Raw genomic sequence first — 16,680 nt, 5'->3', positions numbered from 1 at the left:
GTCATAGATCCGGTTTTGATTATGTAGCAGGTGTGAGTCTGCTGACTAGTGAAAGAGCCGAAGAGTAGAGGTCGTGGTTGTTGTGAATGTGTGAAAGGAGATTGCGGTGACTCCACTCCTCTTCCGGATGTACTGAAGGTGTTCATCAGGCTCGATAGTGTGGTATTCGTTAACACCAACCCTGCCCCATCAGCAAGAAGGCGGGTCATCAGACTTTCACATAGTCATGAGGGACAGGGCAGGCCTTTTTTTGAGGCGTGGAAGGAGGCAGCATCGAGGGAGTGCCCGGGGTCTCGAACCCTGTATCTGCACCTGCTCTGGTTGCAATGATATTGTGAAGCAAGAGGCTTTAAAGAAGCTTTGATTCAATAGCAGCAGTGCTTGCGCCATGTGTCTCATGCGGTGCAGATTTTGCACATATATATATTTTTGTGTATATATGTCTCAGTTAATGGGCTTTGATAGCATGATTCAATGGGCTGCCCCGGTCAGGAATTAGCGCATTTAAGCCTCTGTATTTTTTCTAGCTGCTGCCGGATCGTCCAGGGTTCGTATCTTGGGGACAGTGAGATTGAATTTCTTCTTAAAGATAGCAGTTTGTCTCTGGGAATCATGTCGGAAGCCGAAGAAGAGAGTTCCAATTCGATGCAGCAGCGGGTGAAGTTCCTTTGCAGCTTCGGCGGCAGCATTTTGCCTCGGCCTTCTGATGGGAAGCTCCGGTACGTTGGGGGCGAAACCCGTATTGTCTGCGTGAATAGGGATATTAGCTTTTCGGAGCTCGTTTCGAAGATGGTGGAGTTTTGCGGAGAGGCTTTTATAATGAAGTATGAGCTACCCGAGGAGGAGGACCTGGACGCTCTGGTCTCTGTTCTCTGCGATGATGATCTTGCTAACATGATGGAAGAATACGATAAGCTTGAGGCGGCGGAAGGATTTACGCAGTTGCGGGTTTTTCCTATTCTCGGCCGTGGAGGATTACTTTTACTTGGAAAAGTGCTATGGAGGACATCAGTTTGAAATGAGGGCTGGTTAGCATGGTGATGGACGAGCCATAACAGTTGGGTTCGAGTTTCTTTGGTAATATTCTGCCACTGCAACAGTAAAATGTGGTATTTATAAATGTTTTGGAATTATAAGCATTGAGCTTAGCTAACTCAATGGAGTGGTTTTGTTAGAATTAGCTACTCTAACAAATCATGCAGGTAAATCCAAGACAATTAAATCAGAAAGATGATGCAAATGTACTATGTGGTGGGTAACAAGGTTGAATTGCACCAAATATTAATTTTGTGCAACAGTGACACTAAAGGAGCAACGACAACGTTTATGGTGGACAACAAAGTAGATTTTTGTTTGAGTGAGTGTGGCTTGTGGAATAGACTCCCTAGCATGTTATTGTAATAGTCATTGTATGTACCCAGAAACTCCAAAATTTGGAATCAGATGTAAGATTTTTTAAGGGCATCTAAAAGTTCGTGGTGATCTTAAAACTACTTTGTAATGGTTTATGGTTAGTGGTGAGCCAAAAACCATCTTTTGTCACTGTAAAGTGATGGTTGGTGGTGAGCCAGAAACCATCTATATAGTCTTTGTGACTGAAGTGCCTTTGTGGCCAGCTTGCCTTTGTGGCTGAATCGCCTATGTGGCTTGAGGTGCCTTTGTGGCTGGAATCGTGGATGTCAATGCGTTGTTTGACAAGTTGAGTGAATATTTTGCCTTTGTGGCTGTGTGTACACGAGAGCTTTGTGCTCAATTGAGCAGGTGGACTGCAGAACACCTAGCTCAGACTCAGATGATTTTTTCTGAGTAGAAGGGGATTGGCGCATTTTTCGCGCTGACAGAAGCGCCAGGAAGGCCAACTGGCACATTTGTTAGGCCATTAATCGTGCCAATGGGCGCGGGTTTTTAGTTAAGGATTGTGCCAATTCACCTTCAAGGGGATCCGCGAGATCATAGAAGTTGTGGATCTATCCGAGGGCAGAAGATTGTGTTTTTGGAGGTTTTGTACATGCAATTCGCCTGATGGTGGTGGATTTGACTATCATGACAAGTAGTCATTAAGGGGGGAGTTGGAAATAATTAATTCCTACTTGTTTATGGTTGTAATTTTCTATTTGAGGAGTTTGTTCCTACATAATAGGAATAAGCTAGAATATAGTTTCTCCTAGTTTAGTGTGTGGTTGAGAGAATCTCTCAACCACACTACTGTACATCTAAGATAGCATTCCTATCTTAATACTATTGATTGTATAAATATGTGTGTAATTTCCTCATTCAATGTTAATAGAATATATTTTTGAGTGTCTGCAATTTTATCTAAGTTAGAATTCAAACATCCTGTAATGGTCCTCTTTGTGGTCTTTGGATGATTTAAATATGTTCAATAGAACATGGATTTATTATTTTTCATGGAGTGTTGCTTGCCTCCAATGTCCAACGCTACAATTCTTGCACTTCTTACTCCTTCAATGAACAACTATAAGCTCATTGCTTTCGAGCACGCTCCCAATGTGCTTCTTGTTCCATCCAACAATGCTAATGACCAAATAAAATTATTCCCTAGACTTTCCTTCTCTCCTTCCTAGTCCCTCGAGCAATCCAGCCGCCCCCTTTTGTGCAGTCATTCACATTCCAAATTTAGGCATCCCCTTCTCTATTTCCTAGTCCCTTGGGTGATCAATTCCTCAAGAAGATTTCTTGCATCGGAAGGTCCCAAAACCAAGGCATACCCCTGCCTCAAAACCATCATATCAATCATAAAATGATTATGGAAATCAATAGACACAATTGGGTACTAGTGTGCTACAATAGCCTCATTCCTAAAATATTTTACTAGCATGTTTTTGCATGCTCCAATTCCTTTATTGTTGCTACTATTACTCTTACAACCAACTCCAACCATCAAAATTGGGAAATTTCCATTCTTTCCTACATCAAGCACATAAATTTTCCATTAGATTCACCATAAGAAATTATAATAAATTTAAATCACCTCATTGGTAGCTCATTAACGAGGATACATTTGCAATTCTATTGGGTTCCTGTCACCACAATTCAAATTAATCCATAGATCAAATCGTCATGTATACAATTATCACATTTGATTAGTTCAAAACCTAATCATCATAAATCATATTATGTTCATAATTTAGAAATTCAAAAACTAAATGAAATACTAATACTTATCTTAATTCGTTCTACACTTTTGTCTTAATATACATTGGATCATTTTTCCAACTAGTAGGCATCCATTCACCTTTGTTCTTTCCCTACACACACTAGATCAGTTTCCAAACCTCACAAGCACCTAGTTCCTTCTCTTCTCTTCCATGTGCAGGATCAGTTTCCCAAAGAAACAAGGGAATGTAAAGGCTCCCTCCACCCCATAATGAATATCAAATACATGCATATATGTATATATATATATATATATATATATATATATATATATATATATAATTTTCTACCCCACGAGTATGGGCACTACCAAACCAGGTAGTCGGTTATAGGTAGGAATATTATCATTAGGAATCCAATGGCTCACCTACCTCCACCCAACACATCACATAGCACAAGGTACTAAACAATCCCATACCTAACTGCTCCAACATGTTACACCACATAACGTGACACCACACATGCCATGGACATACAACAAAATACAAGAACACATGGCACAATACCACATATACATGACATATACATATATACATATGACTCAACACATTATGAAATAGAATCCAGAGACCACACTGTCTCTATTTATGTGAACTAGACCATATTGCCCCTAATGTCTTTCCCACGCTTCACTGCATGCATCCATAATCCAAGTCCAGGGTCTATGGTGTTCTCAATTATCCATGCTTGTCACAACATGTCACAGATCACACTACTTTCCCATTTTTCTGATGTACCCTACAACATTCCCTGTTCACAATATAAACACGACACATTATCAAAATCACATACACATGATAATAAAATGCATAAATAAACTAGGACTGCTTTTTTCCAATTGATTCCTCGTAAAACCAGGTACCTTCTATGCCATTTACATCTACATTAAATAAATCAAAACAATCATCTTCCACAAAAATGACCCCTGACGACCTTGTAATTTTTTTTTAATAATTTTATATCTAAGCACAACAACATAATCATGTATTAAATATAAGCACATATGTCCATAAAGTCGAGGTTGATAGAATTTCCTTTATCCATGCAAATCTTGGACGACATTGAGAACAAGTTCCCAACTTGGACAAGGCATTTGTTACCTCAAACACATTTATTTTTACCTTTTTGTTACCTTTTTATTGGTTGTCCTGTCACTGTCCATTTATCCCTATGTGTTATAGACATTTTTGGGCACTGCAACCCCAATAAAACATGTCCATAAACCAAGGGCTCCTAAGTCCCTAAAAGTGTTGTTCCATACCCTAAAAGAACAAGGTCAACTGATTACATCATCTCCCATAAGTTCTCCATGAAAAACTGATCAAAACTGGACCATCTCACCTGCTCCATGGTCAAAGTGCGATGCATCACACCTAAATGCACATGGGAGGTGCGATGCATACTGAAAATCCCTTCTATGGGGTGAGATGGGCGAGAGTGGACAAATGGCAGAGTCAATTTGCGAGGTGGATGATCATGGAATCTTCTAGAAACTTCTCCTATGACACTTGCCTCTCTAAATTCGCCCAGGGATGAGTACGAGATCATCAATCTCCAAGTGGAATCAAGAACTATCAGAGAGAGGAAACTAATCAAATCTCAGAAGCTGACTCACCTCCCTGCAATGATCTATATATGGATCCCTCATCCCAGAGATCCATAGGCTGGAATTTTGTATCTTGTAAGGAAGTGTTGTTGGTTTCTTGGTGTAACATCATAGTGTTGGGTGATCTAAGCTTTTCATGAGGTGAAGAAGGGCTTTCTTGCTGAGAGGATGACGTTGGGTCAGAACAATTGGTTGTAATCCTCTTTGCTATTCTTGATATTAATAAAGCTATTCAAGTTTTCCTCCACATTCTTGTATGATTGATGATATATGCATTTTTGTGGTCAATATATATCTGGTCCTATATTGTTTGCGATAGTAGATCTTTGTTCTTGGATAATGTTATGCTGCTTTGATTCCACATGTTCTCTTTGAAGCTGGGTAGACGAGGAAGCGAGTGGCAAAGATCTATCAAAAGGGAGAGGAATCAAGCAAGGAACCAAGCGCAAGACAGAGGTTGGTCTCCTTTTTTCCCCTCTTATCTACTTCTCATAAAGGAAAACAAAAGTAGTTTTAGTTTGTTTGTTTCTAAGATAGCTACCAGTCTTAGTGGGACTAGCAGCTCTGCATAGACACTAGATTTCCCGATAACAAAATGGCGACTCCACTGGGGAACAAATAGCATGTTTGCTTTTCTATACTTGTTTGTTTTATAAACTTACAGACGGAGCCTGGAGTCAAGCCAGCTAGCCTTGGAACTGCATTTGCTATGCAAGTGCAAAGTAGATCAACGCTGCTTCAGTTTATCTTCGGGTTTTTTTATAAACTGAACAATTGATTTGTAAACATCCTAATTTACCTTGTGGTGGCTCTAGTAACCTCCTTAGATCTACCCCTGTGATTTATTTATTGATTATCACTTGCTCGGCCTAAATCCGTGAACTGTGCTGCAAACTGTGATCAAGAACTGGATCAAAAGTCTCGCACTGTACCATCGCACCCTCTCTTCAAGGATATTAGTATGCATCGCACTTCCTATGTGCTGTAGGTGGGATGCATATTGGAATCCCTGTGTAACAGGTGCAATGGTCAGAGAAGGATAATTTTGCCTCCAGACTTTGGTTTTTCTTCACTCTTTTCAGCTCTATTTAGGAGTTTTGCTGTCTATATTCAGTATACCTTTGTGGAAACCCCCTTCCTTGCCATTATTCCGCCTCCATTGTGCAAAGAACTGTAAATTTTTTTATGTATTGTGAGCCATTTTCAGTTCTCTTTTACAAAGAAGTAGCGTAATTGAACTGTCGTTTCTTGATTTGGAAGTGTCGCACGTGTCGTTTTCAATCATAGAAGAGAATCCAATTGTTCTTGATAGTCGATTACACTGTTACTCTTGTATTTGATTCAAATTAGTAGTTTTTCAAGTGTCAAAAGCAAGTTTTCAATTCCAAATCGCAAAGTGTCATCATTGTCTTCATTTTGTCTTGAAAAGAAGCTTGTTAGTAATGTTGCTTTGAAAAATAATTCAGATTTGCGCTTAGCTTTCTTTTTATCATTCACACATTACGAAGGCTGAAAACAAATACATGCACGTGCATTTGCATTTAGACTGTTTGTTGGTTTGATTTAGGACAGTGCATATAGTGTGTGCTCTCTGCTCTATGTTGAAAGAATATCATCTCTCTTTCTTTAGTAGCTAGGATTTTCATTGCAAAAAGAAGATTAAACGATTGTTTATCATCTTAGATTACATTTTAAGAATTGTATATCTACATCATGCGGTGAACCTGAAAGGAAAATTTCTTAAACAAGATCAACTGTAAAATAAATTTAACGAATCTAAAAACGCTTTGGAACCTAACGTACAACATTTAGAAGTCTAGGCTAGAGACGTATTCCAATGTCGTAAAGCCTGGTAATTGTTATTTTCATTGCTGGTTGGGTGATTCCTTCACTTTGAGACGACAAGTGCCAGTACGGACTTGTGCTCCCACGTACTGTCGAGTATATATTGGGAGACCACAATAGGCTATATCCTTTATCCATAGGAAGTCGTGTCTGCCGCCCTATCGATCGCAATGCACTGAACATAGCATTCGGGAAGATTGACTACCATACTGTAAAAAGTATTCTGCAGTTTTGCGATTGGTTTGGTAATCCCTCTATCTAGACTTCCAGAGTAGTCTCTTTCGTTCCTTTTCAGACTCCATAAAGGAAAAGGTCCATCTGAGCACTTGTCACTTCAAGCTCATTAAAAATCGAAGGCAACTAGAGTCATCTTTTGTTTTTTCTCGACTCTTAAAAATTGAAAAAACAAGTTGTGTCAAAGCGTCTAAAATTTATTTTAATTGGAATAAACGTCACCTTTCCTACGTTGGTCTTAGGTTGAGAAAAATGGAGTCCACCAACCAAGGATTTCCCCTTGGAGGAAATCCTAGTCCTTTCTCCCTCTTGGGGAGGTGTTGGTGCACCCCATATGGCCACATTGTCGCTTCCAGGATTGACAATCGGCCTACCCGTATGGCTCTTCTCGACCTCTGTCGTTCAGAACATCGTGATTCCTGAGCAATCAAGTCAGCAACTAGATGATACCAGAGTTACCCCCCAACCTTCTACTTCATCCATTCTCCCTCTCTTCCTTCCTCTTCGCTTGATGGAGCTGGTAAAGCCAAAACTCAAGTAACTAAGAAGGAGAAGAAGGGGAAGGAGAAGAAATAGAAGAAGAAGAAGGAGCCGAAGGCGAAAAGGGGCAACCAAGAATCATCTAGTGAAAATCCACACACTGCACCGTCAAAGCCTAAATCTCCATGTGCCATTTGCAAAGGAGATCACTATCATCGAGATTGTCCTTGCATCCCTCAGATCTTAAGGGACTAGTCTCCTCGTTTTCACAATCTGGTGTCAACAACCTCTCATGATCATGTTGAAAGTACACCGTCAACTAGTGAAAGCAAAGTGTCGGGACAGAAAAGGAAAAGTAAATCCCCTTGTAAACTATGTGAAGGCAATCACACCATCCACTGTTGTCCCTTCCTAGACGAGGCTAAAAGAGTTTTGGACAATCGTCAGTTTTCACTGTTACGGCTTTTTCCTAGATATAATAAACTTTTGCCAAGTCCATCACTAGTTGAAAATCCGACTGACACGCCATTGTGGTCGGTCGAAGCGTCTATCATTGAAGATAAACCATCTGAATCCACACCAGATGAAAGTCAAAAGGTCGAGGTGGCAGTTGACCCGGTCTTGCCTTTAGAGGGTCCATCTTCAGATGATACAGTCACCGGAGAGAACAAGAGTGACACCGTTCAAATTCTCTTCGTAAACACAAACTCAGATGAACATGGGGGCAGTCTACCCATTCCTTTACCGCAGGAAGGAAGTTCGTCAGAGTCATATCCGGCCGTCTATTCAGTCCCACCTCCAAGCAACCTAGTTGTTTCCTTCGATTGGAATCTACTAGGCAGACCCCGTTTACCGGCTAGTGTACCATTTCGAATCATTGCACAAATATACAGAATGGTCATGGCCGGTACCATCATAGATGAAGGGGCTTTTGTGAGTATCCTTTCCTCAGCTGCTTGGAAAGCGCTTGGTTAGTCATCGCTTTTGCCTGAGATGAGAAATCTAACAGGCTTTGACAAAGGAACCAGTCGACCGTTAGGGATCCTTCCAATGTGCCGATAACATTGAGAAGGAAAACCGTTCACATGAACGTAATGGTAGTCTAATGACCCCTAGATTATAATCTACTCCTTGGACACGACTATATTTATTGCATGGGAGCTATTGTCTCCTCGCTCTTTAGAGTAATGTGTTTTCCGCATGAAGGAAGAGTGGTCAAGCTCGTAGACCAACTTTCATTCCCCGGCTCACACATAGAAAATAGTCAAATACCATCCCCGAATGGTCTTTTCACGCAAGGAATGTCTCATCAATCCCCAATCCATCCACCTGATGAGCGCGAGTGATTCGGGAGGACATGACTGAAACCCAGGGGGCATGCACCCTGGTCTGTTTTGGCAGGAAAACCTTGGGCATAGAGTAGGTTTCCACGAAGGATATATGACTAGTTGACACACCCGTCCATTTAGGAAAATGGGGTTAGACCGGAATAAGATACCTCTGTTAGAAGGTAGGCCTTTCCCGATAGAACAAATTTTTTGTCTGCAAATTGAAGGGTAACCTCGAAAAGGTAGGCCTTTCCCGATAAAACAAATGTTTTGTCTGCAAATTGAGGGGTAACCTGGAAACTCTACTTCACTATACCTGGGGGCATGAAAACCTTTTGGCATGCAAACGAAGAGCGACCATTTATTTTTTAAATTTGTAGGTCCTCTAACCCTTTAAACTTGTAGGATTGGTCGTTTCCTAACTTGCATAAAGAAAGGATGCGGGGCAAAGCTTTGTAAGGTGCAAGATCCATAAAAAATGGCATCTTAAATGAGACATCCTTATTATACGACTGGATTGAGCAGTTTTTATGTGGAGTTCAAGCTCGTTAAAAATTGAACATAAGCAATGAGCAAATGTTTCCCCCGGAGTTTAAGCTCATTCATTAAAAAATGAACCAATTTCCGATAAATAACCATCGTGAATGCATTATCATCAGCCTTTGAAGCCTTGGTCGTGTTCTCATCATCACCTCCACTCTGTATTGGCCGATCATTCACCTCCATTTGATTGTTTACCCTTTTTGAGGAACAGTTGTGAAGAGTGATCCTGTTAGCCATCCTTGTGACACTGTCGTGATTAGAAAATTCCAAACCTTACCTGGAATCAGCCGCTACCTGAATTTATCACTCGTTCCTCGAAAAACGAGTCTCCTTTAAGCTCTTTTCATCTGACTCGTAAAATATGAAAAGATTGTCAAGCAATTAGCCTCTCCAGCTCGTTAAAGTGACCGGAAGTGCTATCCCTCCTCTAGATTTTAATCTTTTTGGACCTGAGGCATTATTACGCAAAAAGATCGAGAGCTTGTTTTGTTCGGCTCGTTAAAATTACCGAAAATTCATCCCTTTTGTATTATTTTATACTTTTTCGGACTTAAGGGATTATAAGACGAAAAAGGATTATTGGAGTTTTCTTTACGTCCCTTTTAGACTCTCTAAAATTGAAAAGGACCGAGTTATCTTTGTCGTTAAACTCGTTAAAACCGAATAGCGAAAAACTTGTCCATACAGACAAGAACGAGTTTCACTATCGCTAGGCTCGTTAAAACATAGCGATGGGTTTGCCTGAAGGGAAAATTATAGAACAAGCATATGTTATCCTCCGAAATCTTGACAAAAATAAAGAGGTACTGGTCAGCAATGATTGGGGAAAAATTGGGAAGAAAACTTGAAGAAACTTTATTGGTAGCAAGTCGCTCTTGAACATGACACTTTCACTCTGCATCCGATTCGGGTTGGGTTGTTCCGTTCACTGGTCATATCACCATTGGTCCATCACACCAACCATGTTTGGGGTTAACGCTACCAATCCATCATGTCATTGTCACCGGTATGTTCAAGAGAAGTCGCTTAGAGAATTCACCTGTGTCTCATCCACTGCAATACATTTATGCTCCATTCTTTCATGACCGCCACCCTGAACCCTGTATCATTAGATCATTTTCACCTCCAAAATCATTTACTCTGTTTCGTGTCGTAGATGTGGGATTCATTAAGGCCCTCCTACGGCAGGTCGTTTCTTATCGACATCAGCTCATTATCCAAGAAGTTGACTTAGGTACAACCCTTTCAGTACTTTGAAGCTTGCATGCCTCAATGGCAAGTTTCTCACTTCCGGTGACAGGTTTACATCAATGGCCTTCGACCGAAAGATTTTGTGTGGTGTTCGACACCAAGTCCCTTATTCACACCACATGAATTGTACTATAGTACCTTGAGGGTCATCATCATTATCGGTGATTCCTCTCGCGCCTGTTAATATCTTAAATCATTGGCTGGTAATCAGGCGATGTCTTTCCATGTTTGACTCCAGAACATCTCTCACATGGATCGACTTGTACTTCGAGTAAAGATCGAACGAGATTGAAGACCCCGGATCTAGTTTCATCCATCCGGGCTGCGATATATATTCAGGAAAATAAAGACATCAAATGTACATCATTGCTGCACAGATAATCATCCAATTTGAGGGATGATGGCTCTACCAGAATCATAGTCTGCACACAGACGATTGTCTGTCTTATGTACATGAAAATGAATTTATAAAGTCGAGCATGGGAATGCCCGCCTCAGCTAGATCATGAAAATATTATGAAGATAATGTATTGTATTGTATCTTATTACAGGTCGCCTTCCAGCTCGAAAAAACTTCGGATCCTCATGATAAATCATTTCACTCGACATCAAAAGATTAATGACCTCATGCTTTAGGGGGCAACTGTTATAGACATTTTTGGGCATTGCAACCCCAATCAAACATGTCCATAAACCAAGGGCTCCTAAGTCCCTAAAAGTGTTGTTCCATACCCTAAAAGAACAAGGTCAACTGATTACATCATCTCCCAAAAGTTCTCCATGAAAAACTGCTCAGAACTGGTCAAAACTGGACCATCTCACCTGTTCCATGGTCAAAGTGCGATGCATCCCACCTAAATGCACACGGGAGGTGCGATGCATACTAAAAAGCCCTTCTATGGGGTGTGATGGGCAAGAATAGACAAATGGCAGAGTCAATTTGCGAGGTGGATGATCATGGAATCTTCCAGAAACTTCTCTTGTGACACTTGCCTCTCTGAATTCACCCAGGGATGAGTAAGAGATCATCAATCTCCAAGTGGAATCAAGAACTATCAAAGAGACGACACTAATCAAATCTCAGAAGGTGACTCTCCTCCCTGCAATCATCTATATATGGATCCCTCATCCCAGAGATCCAATGGCTGGAATTTTGTATCTTGTAAGGAAGTGCTACTAGTTTCTTGGTGTAACATAATAGTGTTGGGTGATCTAAGCTTTTCATGAGGTGAAGAAGGGCTTTCTTGCTGAGAGGATGACACTAGGTCAGAACAATTGGTTGTAATCCTCTTTGCTATTCTTGATATTAATAAATCTATTCAAGTTTTCCTCCACATTCTTGTATGATTAATGATATATGCATTTGTGTGGTCAATATATATCTGGTCCTATATTGTTTGTGATATTAGATCTCTATTCTTGAATAGTGTTATGCTGCTTTGATTCCACAGGTGCTCTTTGAAGCTGGGTAGACGAGGAGGTGAGTGGCAAAGATCTATCAGAAGGGAGAGGAATCAAGCAAGGAACCAGCAAGACAGGGTTGGTCTCCTTTGTTCCCCTCTTATCTACTTCTCATAAAGGAAAACGAAAGTAGTTTTAGTTTGTTTGTTTCTAAGATAGCTACCAGTCTTAGTGGGACTAGCAGCTCTGCATAGACACTAGATTTCCCGATAACACTATGGGCCCAACCAGCCCAACTGGCTATCATATTTTCCTTTTTTCCTCCAACTACCCATTATTCATTTGATGGATTCATTTGGGTCTTATGTTTCCTGTTGGGTTCTACTCAACCCTCCCTGAGATCCATTAGTTTTATTTTTCCCAACAAATTCTCAAGACCCTCAAAACATAAAAGGAAAGAACGGGAAGAATATGAAAAAGACATAAAACTCCAAACAACATTACAAAACAATAAAAAGAGTAACATGGTTATGCACCAATCACAGTCCAAAATCATAAATCATACATTAAACCCAATCGTGGAACACCAAAATCACAAAGCATTCAACATAGACAATAAACCAATCCCTGTTAATTTCGATGTTTCCAATGGTTCGTAAATGAAAGCCCAGCTCAAGCCTTCTTCAAGATTTTATGGTAGTCTCTTTTTCATTGTAATTCCTTACAAAATTCTACCATATACACATGATTTCCAGTGGATTAATAAATATAACAATATACCAGTTGCCTTGCCTTGCTATACCAAGCATGCTTCCTTGCAACCAAACACATATCTAAATTTTATATATTAGTCACATTTCTCAAAATCTAGGACATAAATAAACATTTTTTTTCAATCATAAAATTCTAAAAACCATTTTTTTTTATGCACGTGCATACATTAGCTCTCACAAAATTTCAATTATTTTGATAAGTTCATCCATAATTGGAAACTAGCTACTATGACCAAACTAATATCCTTGATTTTATTCAGCCTTTGTACTGAGACCAAACAACAATTTAAATTCAACCTTTATACCAAGGCTAGTAATCCAAGCATCTACAACTTTAAGGGAATTAATTATAGGAAATTGATTATACCAACATTAGCTCATAGATAGTCACGTCCTTACAAGATTAAAAGTCAGCCTTTTGCCTCAAAATTATCAACCTTAATTGTCATCAGTCTCTTTACTGAGACCATCACCCTAATTGAAACATTTAGCCTTTCTACAAGCGACCATAATAGCATGTACCTTAAGCCTCTTTGTTTAAGGCCAACAAAAAAAAGTATCTCATAAATTTTCTTATCATAAATAGCAGTATCTTTCCATCTTCAACCATGTCCTAATCATATGCATTGTATGGTTTAGCGAGGTAATCCTCATCATGTTAAATTTTCTTTGAAGTTTGTTAAGTTAAGATGGACTCTATTTTAGCAGTCTCATTATCAATTCCATATTATTCGATTGCTTTGTAATAAGAGAATACCCCATGTGGGCAAATTATCTATTTGTTGAAGAGGATGAGGAAATACTAGAGACTTTTTTATAATTCAAGATAAACTCTAATATTGAAATCTCAAGAGTTAGTTAAGGATATCGCATATAAGCATATGCATATAATTTTGAAACATATATATTTTCACATTTATTTCATTTATTTTTATTATTGAACATGGATGCCCCATCTCATGGTGAGATACGACTTTCACTAGCCTCAACCAACCCTTTTCATGTGTCACGTCCCATTCCTTAAATAAGAAAGGTAGTAATCAAGGGTAATGAGAATTCATAAGGTAAAACATACCATAAACATATGGGAAAAAACCATCCTCTACTGAGGTTATTAGCCTCTTAGAGCCCACAGACCGTGGAGTTTCCACATCCCAACCAACATATAATACATATACCTATCATTCATTGAATCAAGCAGTGTATGGCAAGTGCACATAACCTAGGGATTTTCCCCAAATCCCTTATGTCACATAATAATTCTCATGCACCTTTTTGTTACGTATACAATATCACATCACTCAGTCAATAGTGATGATATGCCATAGTAACCATACTCACTTCTCTATAGGCAGTTCTACAAAATTAATGAAAAGACAGGCCTCCAAGGTCACAACCATCGGTTGTCCAAACCTCCAATATGATAGCCAACAAGCACATGCATTAACAATGCATTTATAAAAATTACATGTCGAACATCATTGCAGTTATTATGCATTTTAGCCCATCACTATGAGTATAATACCATAATACTCACATTTAGACCTCATGCTAAAAGTTGATCTCCATCCACAAACTAGGAACCATTACATTATCACCATGTGCGTAATTAATTAATTATAGGCCATGTTTTTAATACCTAAACATTAATTTAGTTAATTTTATAAAAATCATTATGAAATCGCCCTTTGCAAGAACTTTGTTGTCACTTGCGCATGATAGATCCCATCTAGTCTAAGTGTTGAACCTAGATGCTTTGATACCACCTATAAACACCCCATCTTACCCTCGATGAAGTGTTCACTTATAAGTCCAATCTCTCTTATATAGTTAGAGAAGTTGGAAAAGAAAAAAAAATGTCTATCTTCCGAGTTCTCAAAACTTAGAATAGATGTCATCATTGTATTCATCTTAGCGAGACATTTTTGGTGATATCAATATTTCATCTAATTTTGACTCTTGGATCTTAAGTTATACTCCTTTAAAGTTGTGTTTATTAAAATTATTACTTACCTCATTTATGCCATGTGGTTCCCATGTGCCTCCATGTGACGCCTATATGTAGTGTATCACTCTGATATCATCATACTTAGTGGTGTAAGTTGGCGTGACCTATAAATTTCTCCAGCCAAATAGACATTATGCAACAGTGGTCCACATACCATGTGGCTGCACCTCCTATGATATAATTCTATATGTGTATTCATATATGTGTGTATGTGTGTGTTTCTCTTGGCACTTGCATCGCTCCATACTATATATTATAGGGTCACATGCCCATACCCATTCCAAGGTTTAGGGATCACACATAGAAAGTCTATATATATATATATATATATATATATATATATATATATATATATATATATATATATATATATATATATATATATATATATATAATTTTAAAATGTGCATGTTGTTAAACCACACCATATGAATTCAAAGTTGTATATGCATATAGACTATGGTGACATATCAAGATATATATATATATATATAAATTTGAACGCATATGGTATGGTTTAGCAACACATATACATACATATTTCCCAAGTAGCAAGTCTTGACGCTCTTGTAACTTACCCACACTAAGCACATGCCATATGTATGGGCCTATACACCATGCATTATTCCACACATCTTAGCATGCAGATAATTAATGGGAACCCACAACCACCACCTTTGCATCTCACTCTGGTCCTATTCCTTCATCAGATGGTTCACATTTTTCCAAGTGTATCCAATGGTAGGAGGGGGTTTGACTTCCCTTTGCTGACGTCACAAGGAAAGTTCGCCGCCATAACTTTGGTTGTGATCTAGCTCGCAACATCTCTCAGTCAAGATGAAGATGAAATCTCCCTCCTTCCCTATTAGATGTCACAGGTGGTGAGGCCACGCGACACTTTCCTTTATTGATCTATAAAGTTATAATTCCAACATTGGTCCAATCTTTATGCATGATGCATATTATGTATATATATATATATATATATATATATATATATATATATATTCCATTATTAATACTGTCGAGACACAGTTCTATTGTGGTGCGACATATAGCTTATAGATATACAAAAATATTTGTATATAACCGTCACTAGTACAAATAGGGTGAAAATCCGACATACATTAGTCAGATATTCGACTCATTGTCTTTGGTTATCTGATGCATTCATCATAGTTTCCGTTGGTGAAATTTTTTCACTTTTACTACAGGTCGGATATTCAATGGGATTGACATCCGATATCCAATGCCCTCAATGGCTAAGAATGTGTCTAATCAGTGATCATTTTATGATGACTGGCGGTTGGATATCCGACGCAAATTTCATCGGTTTACATCGTATATCCAACAATATATTGTGTCTAATCATCAAGGGTTTTCTAATGACTTGCGGTCAAATCTCCGACGATATTTTTGTCAGTTTTTTTTCAGATATTCAATGAAAATTTGCGTCGTATATCCGACAACATCATAGCACGTGTGATGAGAATGTCATGACTTTGACAATTTGTTTTGCCGGTGAAGAGTCATATATTCGATGATAGTTTATTATCATGGTCGTCTGATATTTGATGGTGACTAATGAAAGTAAAATATCTGACGGTTATATATATATATATATATATATGAGTTGTCTCAGTGCTGGTCATAAAGAAGGGTTCTGCCTCTGTTTTGGGCATACCCTGAGCATCCAAAAAAAAAACAATCATAATAAAAAGATCCTTGGGTGAAAACCTTTCTGAGGCTCCCAAGGCAGATGGTAGGGGTGAAAACCTCATTGAGGTGCCCCTGCTATCTCTCTGAAAAAATTGGAATAAAAACAAAAAGACCCTTGGGTGAAAACTTCTCTGAGGTGCCCAAGGTAGATAGTAGGGGTGAAAACCTCATTGAGGCACCCCTGTTGTCTACTCAAAAAAAAGAAAAAAAGAAAAAAGAGAGAGAGAGAGAAAACCAAGGAAAAGAAAAAAGAGGCAAAAACAGAAAAACAAGCTCAAGCTTTGGAAATTAATGCAGGTTGCAGGTATTCCATGC

This window comes from Pinus tabuliformis, chromosome Q (assembly GCF_031772625.1).
Source record: "Pinus tabuliformis cultivar Carrire ecotype Pingquan chromosome Q, CPIR1, whole genome shotgun sequence".
NCBI lineage: Eukaryota > Viridiplantae > Streptophyta > Pinopsida > Pinales > Pinaceae > Pinus > Pinus tabuliformis.
Note: the sequence above shows the minus strand (reverse complement) of the source record.